The sequence below is a fragment of the Microchirus variegatus genome, assembly GCF_963457635.1.
Source record: "Microchirus variegatus genome assembly, chromosome: 7".
NCBI classification, from domain to species: Eukaryota; Metazoa; Chordata; class Actinopteri; order Pleuronectiformes; family Soleidae; genus Microchirus; species Microchirus variegatus.
The window spans coordinates 19630425-19646791 of NC_139808.1; the positions used below are offsets into that span (position 1 = coordinate 19630425).

The 16367-nt window shown below is 40.4% G+C and overlaps 1 protein-coding gene across 1 annotated transcript in view; it reads left to right on the forward strand.

Moving 5' to 3' along the window:
- LOC310929607 (calmodulin-binding transcription activator 1-like) overlaps positions 1-16367 on the forward strand; it is a gene marked incomplete at both ends in the record, with an annotated part of 97339 nt that overhangs the window by 15728 nt on the left and 65244 nt on the right. The window lies entirely within an intron of this gene.

Consider the following 16367-nt stretch of genomic DNA (forward strand, 5'->3'; position numbering starts at 1 on the left):
TTTTGACACCAAAGACGTATACTTCACATTAATAACCTATTAATATCAAAAGCAGAGAAATACATTTAAAGTAAGTAAAAACTAACGTGGACAAATGTAATTAAAACACCAAACAAGCTTATATATGTAATGTAATGTTAATAATGTGATAATAATTACTGAATGTCTTATTATTATTATTATTATGAAAATGTTGCAGGCACAATTATTTTAATGATATTGATATATTGAACATTGGCCCAAACTCAATAACAATAAATGCTATTTTCATAATAATAACAATCATACATTAGGTTATATTATTATATTATTAAATTCAACATTTATAGGTTACATGTTACAAGTCTACATGTTATTTTGAATGTTTTGATTCTGTTTTATTTCTGTATGTCTGTTTCTGTTATTTACCGATTATATATATTGTATCATGTTTTTTTTGGTGAAGTATACGTCCTTCCATGTCAAAAACTTTTTATTTTGAAATTGTATGATACAAACAAAGACTTTTACTTTGAAATGGTGTGCAATGTCATCTTAAATATGTTAAATTACAACATCATGATGGTTTATCCAGTGATCATTTGAATTTCTAATCACTGGACTGCTGATCTTTCCCAAACTGTTTTTCACTTGAACGGCCCCTGCCCCGCCCCCTCCTGACCAGAATAGAAGTTCACTGACCCCCCAGGTCATATTGAGTGCCCCTCCTGCCCCCTGCTCTGCTGCTGTATACACACAAACGCTCCCTCAGTCAGGTCTGATAGTATTACCTGACAGAGTCTGACAGACTGGTGAAAAAAAATCAACAGAAATGATGCTCTGCAGCTTTAAACATATATATGTTGTTTAATCCCTACACAAAAACATGGCTGCCACTCGTTAATATAGCAGGTCTGGGCTAAATTTAGCGTCATATTTGCTGCCTGAACAACCATAAATAACACAAATTCTGCTGCTGGCTAAGTGGTACAAAGTAAAATGGGGCCAGACTTCTTTTTCTTTTTGGGACAAGTCTTTCGTCACGCAGGAACCTGAGCTAAACATCTGGGCTGTGAACAGCTTCACAGAGTTACATGCAGTTCCCGACTCAATCTGTTAGCTTGAGCTCATAGGGAAGTGTTTGATGGCTGGAAGTGGTTGCAGGCATTTATCGTCAATGGGCCCTTGTTGGTGCGTTTCATTGCACCGCACTCCACGCCGGTGGTTTGATCCATTCATTGTGATGTGGTCGGGCCCTCTGTGAGGACATTTTCTCCATGTGCAGGCCGCGTATACTCCATTATGGATGTGTGTTTGTGTGTTTGTGTGTTTGTGTTATTGATCACCAGGTCTGGCATTATTATGCAATGCAAAGCTGATTTGGCCTGTGGTTTTTCTCTCAGGAAAGTCATTACATTTTTCATGCAATCCATCTCAATGAAGGTCATACTGGGAGTTAAGGCCTGGCGCCTACTGAACAGTGTGCTCACACCAAAAGGCAGCACGTGTGTGTGTGTGTGTGTGTGTAGGGACTTCTACTTTCATCAGCCTGTACCGAAAGCAATTGTGCACAAAGTGCAGGGACGAGACCAGAGTACCTTGTCGCTGCCCCCTCTTGCCCTTTCCCCCTCTTTTTCTCCATAAGTCTCTCTTTCAACTCACCACCTCGTCCTCTTCATCTCTTACTTTCATTTCTTCTTCTTCCTCCCCCACTCTCTCTCTCTCTCTCTCTCTCTATCCCTCCCTCACTCTGATGAGGACATACAGTCTCAGTTCAGGGGGAGGTTGGGTGTCCCTCAGCGAATTCCTTCAAAGCTCCTTTTCCACCCAGGCATAAAGTTTCCTGCATACTTAAACACTCCATTGTGTCTGCTGCTCCTCTGGCTTTATGCTTTCATGAGAGGAGAAGATGCTCGATGTGCATCTAATGCATGTTTGTGTTTCACTCTCTCTCTCTTTCCCCCTCTGTGTGTGTGTGTGTGTGTGTGTGTTAGGGATATGCACAACTGCAGATTATTGTGGTCAATTATTTTGTAGCTGCTGAAACAAAGGTATTGATCCCCCCCCCCCCGTTTGTTATCTGTCTGTATTGCAGACATTGCAAGAAGCAAAGCGCGTTTCATCAGCAGCATATTGAAAAGTGAAATCATCATTGGTCATCAGATTTTACACACAGACTATGCTACGTCCACCACAGTCTGTGGGGTAACACAATTTCATGTGGGATTTCCAGACCAATCAGCTGTCAGCTGTCAAGTCAGCTCTTAGACTTCAATCCGTTAATTTAATTCAGCTGCATCCTGTGTGTGTGTGTGTGTGTGTGTGTGTGTGTGTGTGTGTGTGTGTGTGTGTGTGTGTGTGTGTGTGTGTGTGTGTGTGTGTGTGTGTGTGTGTGTGTGTGTGTGTGTGTGTGTGTGTGTGTGAGAGAGAGAGCTAGAGACTTTGTGTCTGTTATAGTTTACACTTTATAATTTAATACTCTTCTGGTCTAGATATTGCTTGCAAAGTGTGTGTTTGTGTGATTGTGTGTGTATGTGTGCTTGTATTTATAACTTTGTGAGGTCCAAAAGGTTTGGATACATACAAACCTATCTTTGTGGGGACGTTTTGTCGGGGCTGCACAAAAGGGCCTGGGTTTTAGGGATAAGGTAAGGCACGTAGTTGTGGTGGTTTAGGTTAAGGGGCTAGGGAATGCATTATGTCTATGATGCGTCCTTACTAAGATATAAAAACCTGTTGGTGTGTGAGTCTGTGTGTTCCAGGTACAGTGTTGCTCATGTTGTGGGGACCTACATCTGTTTACACAGTCACGTTATGCCTTTCCAACACTCAAGGTCACTTAGATAAGAAGATAAATCAAATCAAGATAAAATGAAACAGACAAATTAAAAAAGATTAAAGATAAAAAGTTAAGATGAAATAAAATGGACATGATCAACACAGTAGCGCAGTAGTAGTTTAAAAATTAATACCAGATTTTAAAATGCAGAATACTGAGATGACTGAGATAGTGGGGGGATGGTCACGATGTGGTAAAATAATCTGAATAAGTACGTTTTGAGTTGGGATTTGAAGTCAGACAGTGATGTTGAATGTAAGTCAATGTAATGTCCCCTGAAGTCATGGACACCGGTTTGTGTAGTCCTCATGGAGACCAAAACCTGGTCCTAATGAGGCAGAACCTCATAAGATTGGGGCCAAGACTAGAATTATCTTTAGGCCAGGATTAGGCTTTAACTAGTTATGGTTAAGTTCAGTGATAACTCTCTGTTTATATGGACATTTAGGCTGGTCCTCACATTTTTAATGGCTTTTTGGGGATTAAGACCTGGTTTTAGGGTTAGGATTATGGGGTAATTGGGTTAAAGTTAGGTTTAGGCACTTAGATGTGATGGTTAAGGTCAGGGTAAGGGGATACGGAATGCATTATGTCTATTAGTGAATTAAATGCAAACCTGTGTGTAAATGTAAATGTAAATGTACTTTATTTATACAGCCCTTTACAACAATCCTTTCGGTGATCCAAAGTGCTTTACAAGAAATAGATAAATAAAGAGGAAACAAATAAAAGTAATTAAAAACAATAAAAACAATAAAATAGTGCAAAATAAAATAAGATAGAATCAGATAAAAGATAAGAAGATAAGATAAAACGTGTCATCATACTACTCGGTATTAAAAGCCATCCTAAATAAATAGGTTTTTAGCCTTGATTTGAAGAGGCCCAGGTCAGAGATAAGACGCATCTCAACAGGGAGTTAATTCCAGAGCCTGGGAACAGCAACAGCAAAGGCTCGATCACCCCAGTGTTTATATTTTGACATGGGCACTTCCAGCAACATTTGGTTGCTTGACCTCAGAGCTCTACCCGGATCACGAACAGTTAAAAGCTCAGATAAATAAGATGGGGCAAGATAATCAAGAGCTTTAAAGGCAAACATTAAAAGTTTAAAATCGATTCTAAAAGAGACTGGAAGCCAATGGAGAGAGTGTAGAACAGGGGTGATGTGCTCTCTTCTATTAGTGTTGGTTAAAAGACGGGCAGCAGCGTTTTGAACAAGTTGAAGGCGACTGAGAGAAGTCTGGGAAATGCCAACATACAGTGCATTGCAGTAGTCTAATCTGGAACTGATTAGCGCATGTATGGCTTTCTCAAGGTCGTGACGGCTTAAAAGCGTTTTAACTTTGGCCAGCAGACGCAACTGGAAAAAACTAGTCCTGACAACGTTGCTTATTTGTTTATCAAACCTCAGATGACTGTCAAATGTCACTCCCAGATTCCTGATGTTCGGACTGAGTTTTGAGGACAAGGAGCCAAAGCCATCCATCACAGTATCCCCGAACACAATACATTACGTTTTCTCGTTGTTTAAATTAAGAACATTTTGGGCCAACCACTGCTTAATGTCAGCAAGACTGCGCTGTTGCTGTTAGGCTTCACTGGCAGGTAGATTTGTAAATCATCTGCATAGCAATGAAAAGGTAGGTTGTGCCTGGCTATAATTGACCCAAGTGGCAACATATATAATGAAAAGAGGATGGGGCCAAGAATAGAACCTTGTGGGACTCCACAGGAGAGAGGAGCACTGGAAGAAGACAGATCACCAACCATAACAGAGAAGGTCCTACAGGACAGGTACGATGTGAACCACCTTAGTGCAGTGCCGTGGATGCCAACGTAATTATTTAAACGTGACAGGAGGACTGAGTGGTCCACCGTGTCAAAGGCTGCTGTGAGATCAAGTAGCACTAAGACAACAGGGCTCTTGGCATCCACAGACAGCGCAATATCGTGCACCTTTAACAGTGCAGAATCAGTACTGTGACGAGACCTAAAACCAGATTGAAATTTCTCCAGAATGTGTGTGTGTGTGTGTGTGTGTGTGTGTGTGTGTGCTTGTGTTTCTTCTTTTGTGGGTTTTCATAAAAATTCTTCATTTCCACAGGTATCTTACACGTATGGAAATCCTCAACCGGTTTTGTATTTCTTCTGTTTGGGTGCCGGGTTTCTGTTTATAGATGATGTCTGTATTTAGAAATAGGATTATCTTTTGTGTGTGTGTGTGTGTGTGTCTGTATTTTTGCGCACGCATGGGTGTGCACTGTATGTGTTGATAAGATGAGTAGATTGTGATAGAGATTACTTTCCTGTGTTTGGATTTCTTTTGATTAAGGCCGTCCCAGTCTTTACAAGTCTTCATCTGACGTGTCTTTATTCTCTCATTTTTCGTGCTGTGTGAATGTCGATGCAAGTGTGTGTGTGTGTGTGTGTGTGTGTGTGTGTGTGTGTGTGTGTGCATGCGTTTTCTTTCACATGTGCTCGATTGCATATGATCCTCTGATCTCTGTTTTGTCACGCATGACTCTTTGCTTGGCCTCCCACAAGCACTGAGTTGTGACCCCATACATTTTTTACCCGATGCACTCCTCCTCCTCCTCCTCATCTCTGTCCTTCCCTCTTCTCCCTCCCTTCCTCCCTCTCTTCCTTCCTCCCTCTCTCTCTCTTTTGTGTACCTACTGGTGTGTGAAATTATTCTGGGATGGAGGGATGGATTCCTCCCCGAAGGGCTGAGCAGAGGCGTGAGCCTTTTGTTCAATAATAGATTGAGGGTGTATGTGTATCTGTCCATGGTAATAGACTATAGACTAGTTTTAGATAACAAACCACACTCAGGTGGACAGAAGGATGCGTGAGTCTCTTTTATTCATCCATCAGGATTAACGTGTTTGGGTTTCAGCAAAATCTTTGGAGCACCGGAATGAAAAAAAGAGGCTCTCGAAACTTTCCCTTTTTTTACAGATTAGACAAAGACAAACTTCAGATTCTGGTCCCGAGATTCAAGCTCATCACTCTTGAGGAGACCCTTGACATCTTGACTTATATTTAAATTGGCCGGTCTGAGATGAATAACAAATGTAATCTCCCTCAGATTCATGAATTTTAGGCTATGAAATGCTGGGTAGCACCTATTTATTTTATTTATTGGTGATATAACATAAACATAAAATACAAAACAGTTACAGTGTGTGTGGGTGTGTGTGTGTGTGTTACTGAGCAGCAATAATGACATTATTAATGGTGATAATAGCGTAGAACAATTATGGGAGCTGCCACTACTGATTCTCTGATTTGATTTGATCACGATTCAATTCAATTTCCAATTTTATTTAATTCGATATTGATTCATTTAGTGATAATTTTGTTTCTATACCTGTTTTGCTTGAGAGAGATTTTCACAGATCTCAGTCTGCAAATTGGACAAACGTTGTATCTCTCTAACCTGGTGTATATTCATTCACTCATAGTCTAACGCTGTATCCTCCACATGAGGCTCGCGGGGGCGCTGGTGCCAATCCCAGCTGGCTGACATAGGGCAAAAGGCGGGTACATCCTGGACCAGAACCCAAACATCTCCATGCAGAAAGGACGGGTCATAAAAATATAAAATCATTGACTCCAAAGTAGATACATCAATGCAATATTTTATTGAATATTACCACACAGTGCAACTCTACAGTGCAGTCTGTGGTATGTGATCATTAAAAGTCACACCTTATATAATATATATCATATATACAGCCCAGAAGTGCATCACACACCAAGATTACCAAGTTGTCCAGCAGAGGGCAGTGTGAGTGCAGCTGGATCTGCATCAATGCCATGTTTGCCCATCAGTAGAAGATTACAGTGATGGTACGTTGTTTTAAGATAACAAACGCGGACACAAACAAGATAAACCGCCGTCCTGAGCTGAAAATCACGCCACCAAAGCAGCTGAAGTGTGGAAATATTTCTTGTTCTACACCATGGAGAGCAAAGTAGTGAACAATTCTGCAGACTGTTGGCTAACAGCTTATAGCAGGGTTCTCACAGGTCCTTAAAATCCTTGAAAGTTTGTGAATTAGTGCAAGAAATAACTTGATATTTAGGTAAATGTCTCCCCTGTTTGTTATGACTGTTTCATGCCCTGCATCGATTGATGCAGTACGTAGACTAGGCCTACGTAGAACAAATGATGAGACATAATTACGGTGTTGTGGACACTGTGTCTCTCCGCCGTTGACGTGAGATTCCATGCAGAACAATGAGCGAGTGATGATAAGCAAGAGAGAGCAAATGATGCGATTCCTCTCACCAAAGAAAATGACAAAGACTGACTTTGACAAAGATCCCAAGGACAATCACTTGTCCAGATGCAGAGCATGCTGCAAATCAATAATAGTGGGTGCCATGGTCGAATACACTCTTAGAAGTTGTCCTCCAATCTTAAACCGTGTCAGCACATTCGCTCCTTGAATCTGATGGAATTGGTCTTGGATAGTGCCTTTAAAATTCCCTGAATTCGATGTCAACCAGTGCTTTAATTGGAAAAGAATAAGTGCTGGTACTCCCCTTATACAACTGTTGCCAGGTAAATTAGGCAGTGGGCGGTCGGTTCCAGCAGATCATTAGGTGATATATTCAAATACTAGAACAAGATTTTTTTTTAATAAAATCGTTTTATTGAAATTTCAACTTCCCAGACAAATGACATTTGTAACTGGGTTCCCTAAACCATCTGACTCAAAGAAGCTACAAATCAAACTGCCGTTAATGTTGACATTTAGCATACGCGAGATCCCTTCTTCTTCATGTGAAATCCTTTCCGGCACACTCGACTCGTGAGACCTCCTCTCATGAGGGGCAGGAGTGTGGTACCAGTACCAGTGCACACTGGGTAATGTAGTATAGCCACAGGAGTATGAGTATCGCAAATCGCAAAGCGAGAAATAGAACAGGACGGGGTACTATGCGCCCATGAGAAGTCCTGGTACGCCGTAAAAAGTCCCAGTACACCAGAGGCTAAAATTGAGAAGTGGGCCGGTTAAGCACTCCGTACCGACCACTAATGCACTGATGTCAACCAAAGTGTGGGAACCCAGTTATAGTCACGTGTGACTGTGACAGTCAAGTCTTGTGTGCAGGGGTACAGGAAATATAGGCATTTATTTAAGGATGGTCACATAGAGTGGTCCTGTTGCACATTATTCTTCTTCTGCGGTTCAATGTAACGGGATTTTCAGAGATCTCGCTGAGCCCGAGATTACAATAAAACACAGCGTTCTCAGCAATGGCTGAACTGTTTGTTTCCAAACTTCAGGGCTTCATAAACAAGGTAATGACGCAGATACACACTAAAAACAGCGTTAATTGGAACTTCCAGTCTTGTTCCGCTTTAAAGGTTTTTATGAATTTGATTTCAAATGAAGAGCAACAAATTTAAAGAAAATGTTCGACCAAGCCCTGTTGTGCTATGCGAACAAGCGATTGTGTGATCTAACGTGTATTTTAAAGGCTGGCTTCACAGCAGCCCCCCTACAAAGATTCAAATGATGCAAACTGTCAAATGGCCCAGTAACAGACGTCAGTAGATCACACAGACGACAGCCGTCTGTGCCTCAGTCAGAGCTTCTGCACAGGAGTCTGCACTCTGCGTGTCGCTCAACTGTGCGGCTGCAGTGTGAGGGAGAGGCATCGGTTTGGTATCAGTGATGATGATGATATATGAAACACGCAGTGTTCTGTTGCAGGGCTCTGTTCTCGCTGCGTGCTGGTGTGTCGGCAGCTGCGCGGTGTGTGGCGGCGGCTCATTGACAGTTCACACACGCACGTGTCAGGTGGTGCAGCGGCATGACATTAATATGATTCAATGAGACGCAGATAAAAAAACAACATATACATTTGATACTGTCTCTTGTTATGTGTGTGTTTGTGTGTGCGTGCGTGTGTGTGCACACCAAGGGTATGTGTTGCCATGGTAACAGCTTTTGTGTGTGTGCATGCCTACGTACGTACTCCCGCTAATGGTTTGATCAACATTGCATCACATGTTGTTTGTTCCCAGGATTTCACAGGCTTTAGCTGTGATAATTTCACCGCATAACACTATAATTATTGTTTTTGTTTTGTTTTGTTTCATTGTGAAATTACCATATGTGTTGCTATTACAGTGAAATACAGTATTTATTCAGGGAAATATGATGTTGCAACTGTAAACAATAGCGTTTACACTGGCAAAGGCTGCTAAATCACATCTTCAGCATGATTGTGGTCTCTTTTCAGCAAAACATGAGAGCGACACCAACTGGGGATCACTGCGTGTCTGGTTTATCTGTAGTGGAAGTTGAACTTTTTGAGAAAAAGACATCATTTCACATCATTTCAAAATAAAAAGTGTTTGTTTTGAATGATAAATAGGTTGCAATATAAACATATTTGTGATACAAAATGAATCTATTAATGAAAGAAAAACATACAGAAATTATATAAAGTGGCAGGCTGCATGAAACTGATTGGGGGGCCCCCATGTGGCCTGCGGGCTGCGAGTTTGAGACCTCTGCCTCAAGGTCTGGGCTAGTGATGGATAATAATATACAATATTATCACTTATCAGGATTAAAAGCACTTACAATGAGGTAATTGTGAATTAAGAAAATCATCAATATTTCACACGAGTGAATCTAGAGACAATATTTCTTAATGTGCCTGTGAGGAACTGCTGCTTTCCTTATTATTATTATTTATTATTTACTTATTATTCATTCATTCAGTCAGTCAGTCAGTCAGTCATTCATCTATGATCTTATTAAATAATGTTTCACAGAAAAATATGTATCCTATCCTGTACTGCGATGTCTCCAACCACAGTAGGTGCAGACCGAAGGCACCTGTTTAAGAATCTTGCAAAGTAATTATATTAAAACACTAATTGCAATAATATTGTTAATTGCAGTTATTTTGGTCAGGATAATTGTGACGGAAACCTTTAAAATCGTCCCATGCCTCGTCTGGGGGGAATGAAAGTGGAGTTGAGTGTGGATTAATCCGCATGGACAAACACACAGGCGAGCAGATGATGAAATGTACGACACAGACGTCTGTGGACAGTCATTTACTGTGAATATACTGTCACATTTTTGATTTGCTTATGTTTTTGTATGATTGTGCAGATGTCAAGTCAACTCTATTTCTCGAGCTCATTTAAAAACAACCAAGGCCGACCGGAGTACTTTACAGAGTTAAAGGCACAGCGACATAAAAGGTATAAAACATAAAATCAATAAAAAATATAAAAGTAAAAGAGTAAAATAGTAACATAATAAAAAGTTAAAATGGCAAAATCTAGATAGAAATGTCTGGGTGTGATTTTGTCAAACATCCTCCAAAAAACAACAATAACAACAACAAAAATAATAATAATAATGATCCTAATAATAAATGGCGTCTTGGTGAAGGGCAAAACCTCCAAAGCTCAGGTATAAAGTTTCACTCGCACTCACTGGTGTATGCTGTGTAAGCTTTTGTGAGTTCCCCATGACTCGCCCAAACAAAGCATTGTGTGTGTGTGTGTCTGTGGGTGTGTGTGAATGTTTAATTTATTATTCATATCAGTATTGTTTGGGAGCCATTAAATAGATACATTCAATTAAATATGCATGCATTGTATTCCTGCATTTCCTTTGTAGGAGATATTTCCCGTTTTTTTTGTTCTGTTCCCCCCTTCCCTTGTTGGTAAAACATGAAAAGAAGGAGTGCGTGGAAAAGAAAGTGGCAGAGGAGGCTGTGGACGACGTTAAACATCAGTGTGACACCGGGAACAAAAACTACACATTGGTTAAGAGAAAAGCAGTTAACACAGCAGCCAGTTTCAGGCCTCTGTGCTCCATTTAAACCATGGCAAGCAAGGGTGCCCTTGATTTATGACTTTGATGTGTGAATTGCTAATGTCCAGCCTGCGCTGGCTCCTGCTGACTCTCTCCATTTTGTTGGCAGAGCCAGAACAAAGGCAGAAGTGGCGTGTCGTTGGAAACTTACCCAAAGTTTAATTTTTAAATGAAATGGGCTTGTTGTTCATGCATTCATTAGATAATATGTGTGTGTGTGTGCTGTGATTCTTTTCTGGCATAAACACTGACCTTGTCAGGACCAGTCGTCCTCGTGAAGAAACCATAACCAGGTCCTAATGAGGTACAAAAAGATGCAGAGGTTAATTTGACACTCAAAATAAATGAGTGTGAGAGCGAATGCATGTTTGTCCTTGTGTGTTGGTGTACTCTCATGTGCAGGATAACGTGGGAGACAGTGAATTAGGACTGAAACAATTCCTTGATTAATCGATTACTTAACCATTCGTCAACAATTTTTTTTGTGATTTTTCAGCTTCTTAAATGTGAAGATTTTTGTTTTTTTGCTCCATACAACAAAAGAAATCATTAAAACTGAATTTTTGGTTTGTGGATAAAATGAAACATATGAGAAACATCATTATTTCCAGATTTGGGAAATACTGATCACAGACCAATTGATGAAGAATAATCAACAGATTAATTGATTATGGAAACAACCATGAATGAATTCATGAACATGGGGCAACATTAATGAGTGGCTACTATTTGATTTGTGTTTAGGTTAAGGTTAGGGACCACTCAAAGCTGCTTTACTCAATGTTCACCCTCTCATTGAAGCACATTTTCTATCACTCATTCACAGCCGTCAGGAACAACATGAGGTTAAGTGTCTTGCCCAAAGAGCTGGGTATTGCACCCACAACCATCAAGTTGATAGACGACTCACTCTGCCACTGAGCTGGGTATTGCACCCACAACCATCAAGTTGATAGACGACTCACTCTGCCACTGAGCCACCGTTCCCCTCCTCCCCATTGCCTGCATTAGCTGGTTATGCTTAAGGTTAGGGATAATGCTTTGTTTGAGCTGTTCAAAGTGATGAAAGTCCTTAAAAGGATGGCTACACAAGCTAGCTTAACTGTGTGTGTGTGTGTGTGTGTGTGTGTGTGTGTGTGTGTGTGTGTGTGTGTGTGTGTGTGTGTGTGTGTGTGTGTGTGTGTGTGTCCGTGTGCGTCTGTGTGTGTGTCAGTGTGTGTCCGTGTGTGTGTCCATTATGGAAATTGGTCTCCCTTATGGGGACAAAAATTGAGTCCCCATAAGGTGAAGACAGGTCAGGGTTAGGTTAAGGTCAGAGTAAGTCTCCAGGAAATGAATGTAAGTCAATGCAGTGTCCTCTGAAGTCATGGAAATCAGTGTGTGTGTGTGTGTGTGTGTGTGTGTGTGTGGCTGTAACCTCTCCGGTTGACATTGAACTGTTCGCTGTTGCCGTTTGCCAGAGTAAAGCGCGGTTTAATGAGGAGGCAAAAAAAAAAAGGAAGCCATCGCACACACACTCTCACATACTCACACACACACACACACACACACACACACACACACACACACACACACACACACACACACACACACACACACACACACACACACACACACACACACACACACACACACACACACACACACACACACGTGTGAATCTATATATACACACACATACAGAGTGTACCAGAGGGGGGTTGCAGAGCTCCCCGTGTTTGATTCCCATTCTTTTATTTTTAATCATTCCTCTGTCTTTTGGGTTGAGAAATATTTTATGTTTGGAGAGCGCCAAGTTATAATCACTAATTAGTCCTCCAGGCTCCCTCTCTCTTTTCTTTCCCTCCTCCTCTTTGTCTATCTTTCCATCTCTCTGTGAGCCAAGCGCAGGCCAATTAACACCCATTGTCATTTAGTGTCTGTTGTGACTTCCATTTCCGCTCAGACTCCAGACAGCCACACTGTCCTGCTGTCCAAAAGTGGCAGTGTCAATTGTCAACAGCAATGTGTAGAGAATGCAAAGAATTAATTACTGCACATTCCGTCCCATTCATGAACGTAATTTCCGCCTCTTATGCCCATTATTGTCTGTCAAGCACTGCGTTTGCAGAAGAGCTGGCGTCGTATAGATGTTTGTTATGACGGGTGTTTCAGTTGTGTTGTTTTAGCACAAAGAACAAACACGTTCACTGGGATTAACCAGGTCTTACAAGCCTGTTCAGGTAAAAGCCAGGTGTCTGAGGCTTATCCACACGGAAACAGAACTTTCCCAATCTTATATATAAATATACGGCATTGTTTCTAGAACTGTCTTTAAACACATAAAACCTCCCAAAAGAGTGTCTTCAGTTCTTCAGAGCTGCAGACGCCTCTTGGATGAGAAGTGGAACGTCTTCAAACTGTAAACCCAGACCTGGATGACTGAGAACTGGGGCTGAACAATTATTCAAAATGTTATCGCCAATATTTGTTAAAGCCAAAATGTGAGTCTTGTCTTGATCTGTGCACATCTTATTCTTACAGACTGAGGAGAACATCTTTGTTTCTCACAGATCTGCACAAACATCACACAATAATCACTTTAAATATGTTTTTCGATTGCGAATGAGAATAATGATCAAAAATCACCATTCTCTCTGATATCGCTGTCAAAATAATCACAATTAGATATACAATCAAAACCATTCAGCCCTACCGTGAACCGTCACACAATGCACATAACTCTGCCCCCATTTTTTTTTTTTTGAACACAACTTTATTTAAAAACACAGAAACAGAGACTGAACGAGCCAAGCCCGAGGGACTGAGGGAAGAAAATAAAAGTTGGCGAGTGAGCGAGAGAGAGAGAGAGGTTGGGCTATGATATCATCGTTCTCCCAAGGTTTTTATTTATTTATTTTTTGTTTTATTTGGTTGTATACACAAAAAGGCGATGGTGGTGTTTTTTTTTTTTACTGTGGGACCTGTTTTCCAAAACCTGCACATTAGGGCTCCCAACAGATCACTTCTATGCGGATAAAAAGCTGAAACAATACAAAACTTTTGCAGATTCTCCCAAACTTATACTCCTGTGTACGGGCCCCAAGTCTCTCCTCTCCTCTCCTCTCCTCTCCTCTCCTCTCCTCTCCTCTCCTCTCCTCTCCTCTCATTCTCCTCCCGTTCTATTTTCTCCATGTCGCACAGACCCACTATTTATCTTGCCCACTATAATTTGACACAAAATATTGTTAACTGGCGACACAGAAATATATTAAACAGTGGAATGTGTGACTGTGAGTGTGGGGGCGCTGTCTCTCTCTCTCTCTCTCTGTGTGTGTGTGTGTGTGTGTGTGTGTGTGTGTGTGTGTGTTTTAACTTCCTGTTAGATTCCAATCTAAAGGCAGTGAATGACCAGCAGTGTCTGCTGTAATATGGAGCCAGGCTGTGCTGAGGAGACAATACTTTCCCTAAATGTCCCCACATAGAATCCACGTAATATCGGAGTCTGTCTGTAAATTTGATTTAATTCATGGGAGACAGATAAAGCATTAAAATGTGCGCGCACGTCTTCCTGTAAACTCCTATACTTCGAGGGCTGCGTCCGCAGTGTGGAGCATTGTCTTGCCTAAATTCATAATTTCATTTCACTTTGATAACATTCTGCTCCTCAGACTTTGCGAGACCTTCAAGAGTCAAATGTGTTTTATAGCGGCGCAGAGCAATTTTGCATGTTTACATCCCCAAATAATAGTGCGACGTCAACAAAAACAGCGTAAATCAAGCACCGAAGGTGGTGGAACCCTATTGATTTTGATGAGTTTTTTTTGTAGCCTTTGTTTTCTGACTTAATAATATCTGGAGCTTGGAGGCTTGTAAAAGAATATGCCTTGTTCAGAATTTTCTCAAGTCAATACATATTTCATACTCTCTGCTCATGTTTTTTACGAAGGCAGGTATAGCTTTCAGTGAAATTTTTTTTTCCCCTCTCCTCATACTGCACTTGCATATTATTTTTTTTACTTAATGCGGATAACGTCAAAAAAAGTCAAATAAAACATAAAATAAATGTAAATGTTATGTGCGATTGTTTAATTCCACGTGTGGGAAGGTACCAGTAGGATCTTTAAGTCTGACTCACACGTCGTTCCATCATGATGCCGTTTTTTTTCCCTTTACTGTTGCTCACTATTATTACAATATTTTATTGTAAAATCATATGCGGCGAGCATATCTGTGGACACCTGAGACTGCATGAGTTATACATGAGTCACCGGAGAGGTTTTTATAGACATTTGATACTTCTTTGCTGTTGTGTAATGATTATGGAGTTGTCCACCACCAGCAGTCGTGGGCTGCTGTTATGGCTCCAGTGTGCAAATAAAGGATAGATAGATGCAAAACTATAATTTGTCTTTCTTCTGCATGCAGCTTGTTTTCCTTTATGTCACATTTTGTGTGTTTCCTCCGACAATCTTCTGCAGCGCTGCCCTTAAATTATGTGACAAAACATGTGTTCTATATGCACGTCAGTAGTTGTTTCTGTTGTAATAAACTATGTCTGCCCAAGACGTGCGATATTTCTACTGGTTTGGCGAACGGAAACGGCTAAGCAGCTTTGGAAGTTGTGTTAATAAGTGTTTTCTGTGATCCAGGGTTTTGAAAAGACATTTTAATTTGACGATTTATGCTGTGTCATGTCCTGAGAGGCTCTTTTTTTTAGCTAAAACACTTTATTTTCCACTTATTATCCTATTATTACGTTTAAAAAAACATTTCGTCTCACATGTTATTTATCACCGACGCATGCATTTCAGATCAATGTGATGTGCATTGATTTTGAAAATACGTCTCATTTGTTATTGTTGTTGATATTTAACAAGGAGAACAGAATTGATCAATACTATCGAATCACAATACTCATAGAATCATGATCAATCTCAAGTGCAGTGCTGTCGAAATTGAACTGAATTGGTGCCCAAGTATCTTGATTATTATTTAGTGTAGTTTATTTTATTTGTGTATAGCCAGGAACGCAGCTCAAAGTGCTTCACATCACAATTAAAAAAGCACTGAAAGAGCACAATAAAAGACGATGACGCCACAGATAGGAAATGAACATATTTTAAATAAAATACGATAGAATTAAGTTAAATTAAAATCCACTTCTCGGAGTGAAAACTGGGGGGGAAAAAACGATGGAATGCATAAAACTCAATGAACTCAAACGTGATATAAAAAGTAAAACATGCAATATATAAAATGATTAAAACATAACATTAAAATGTATAGCAGTGAACACGTTTTATTGTCTTTTATTTTCCTTTAAAGTGTCTTTGGGTGTTCTGAAAGCCGCTGATAAATAAAATGTATTATTATTTTTTTTATTATATTATTGAGTGAAATGCTAAATGGGTAAAAGAGAGCTTTCTTAAAATCTAGTGAGGTGGCTTCTTGGATATCTATGGCTGGTTTATTTAAGAAGAGCCGTAGATTATCACAGTTTTCTTAACGGCACACAGCTAACGAGGGATTTGGCAAAATATAGGTTGGTTTATATATGAGAAGGACTTTAAAGTGACGGTGCAGATCAGCTAAAACTGGACTAATGTGTTCTCTCCTCTTGGTTTCTGGTTAATAAACTGCTGTCGAGATTTGGACGAAGCTGAAGTTTCTCACTTTTCTTTGCGGGAGGCCAATAAAAAGTG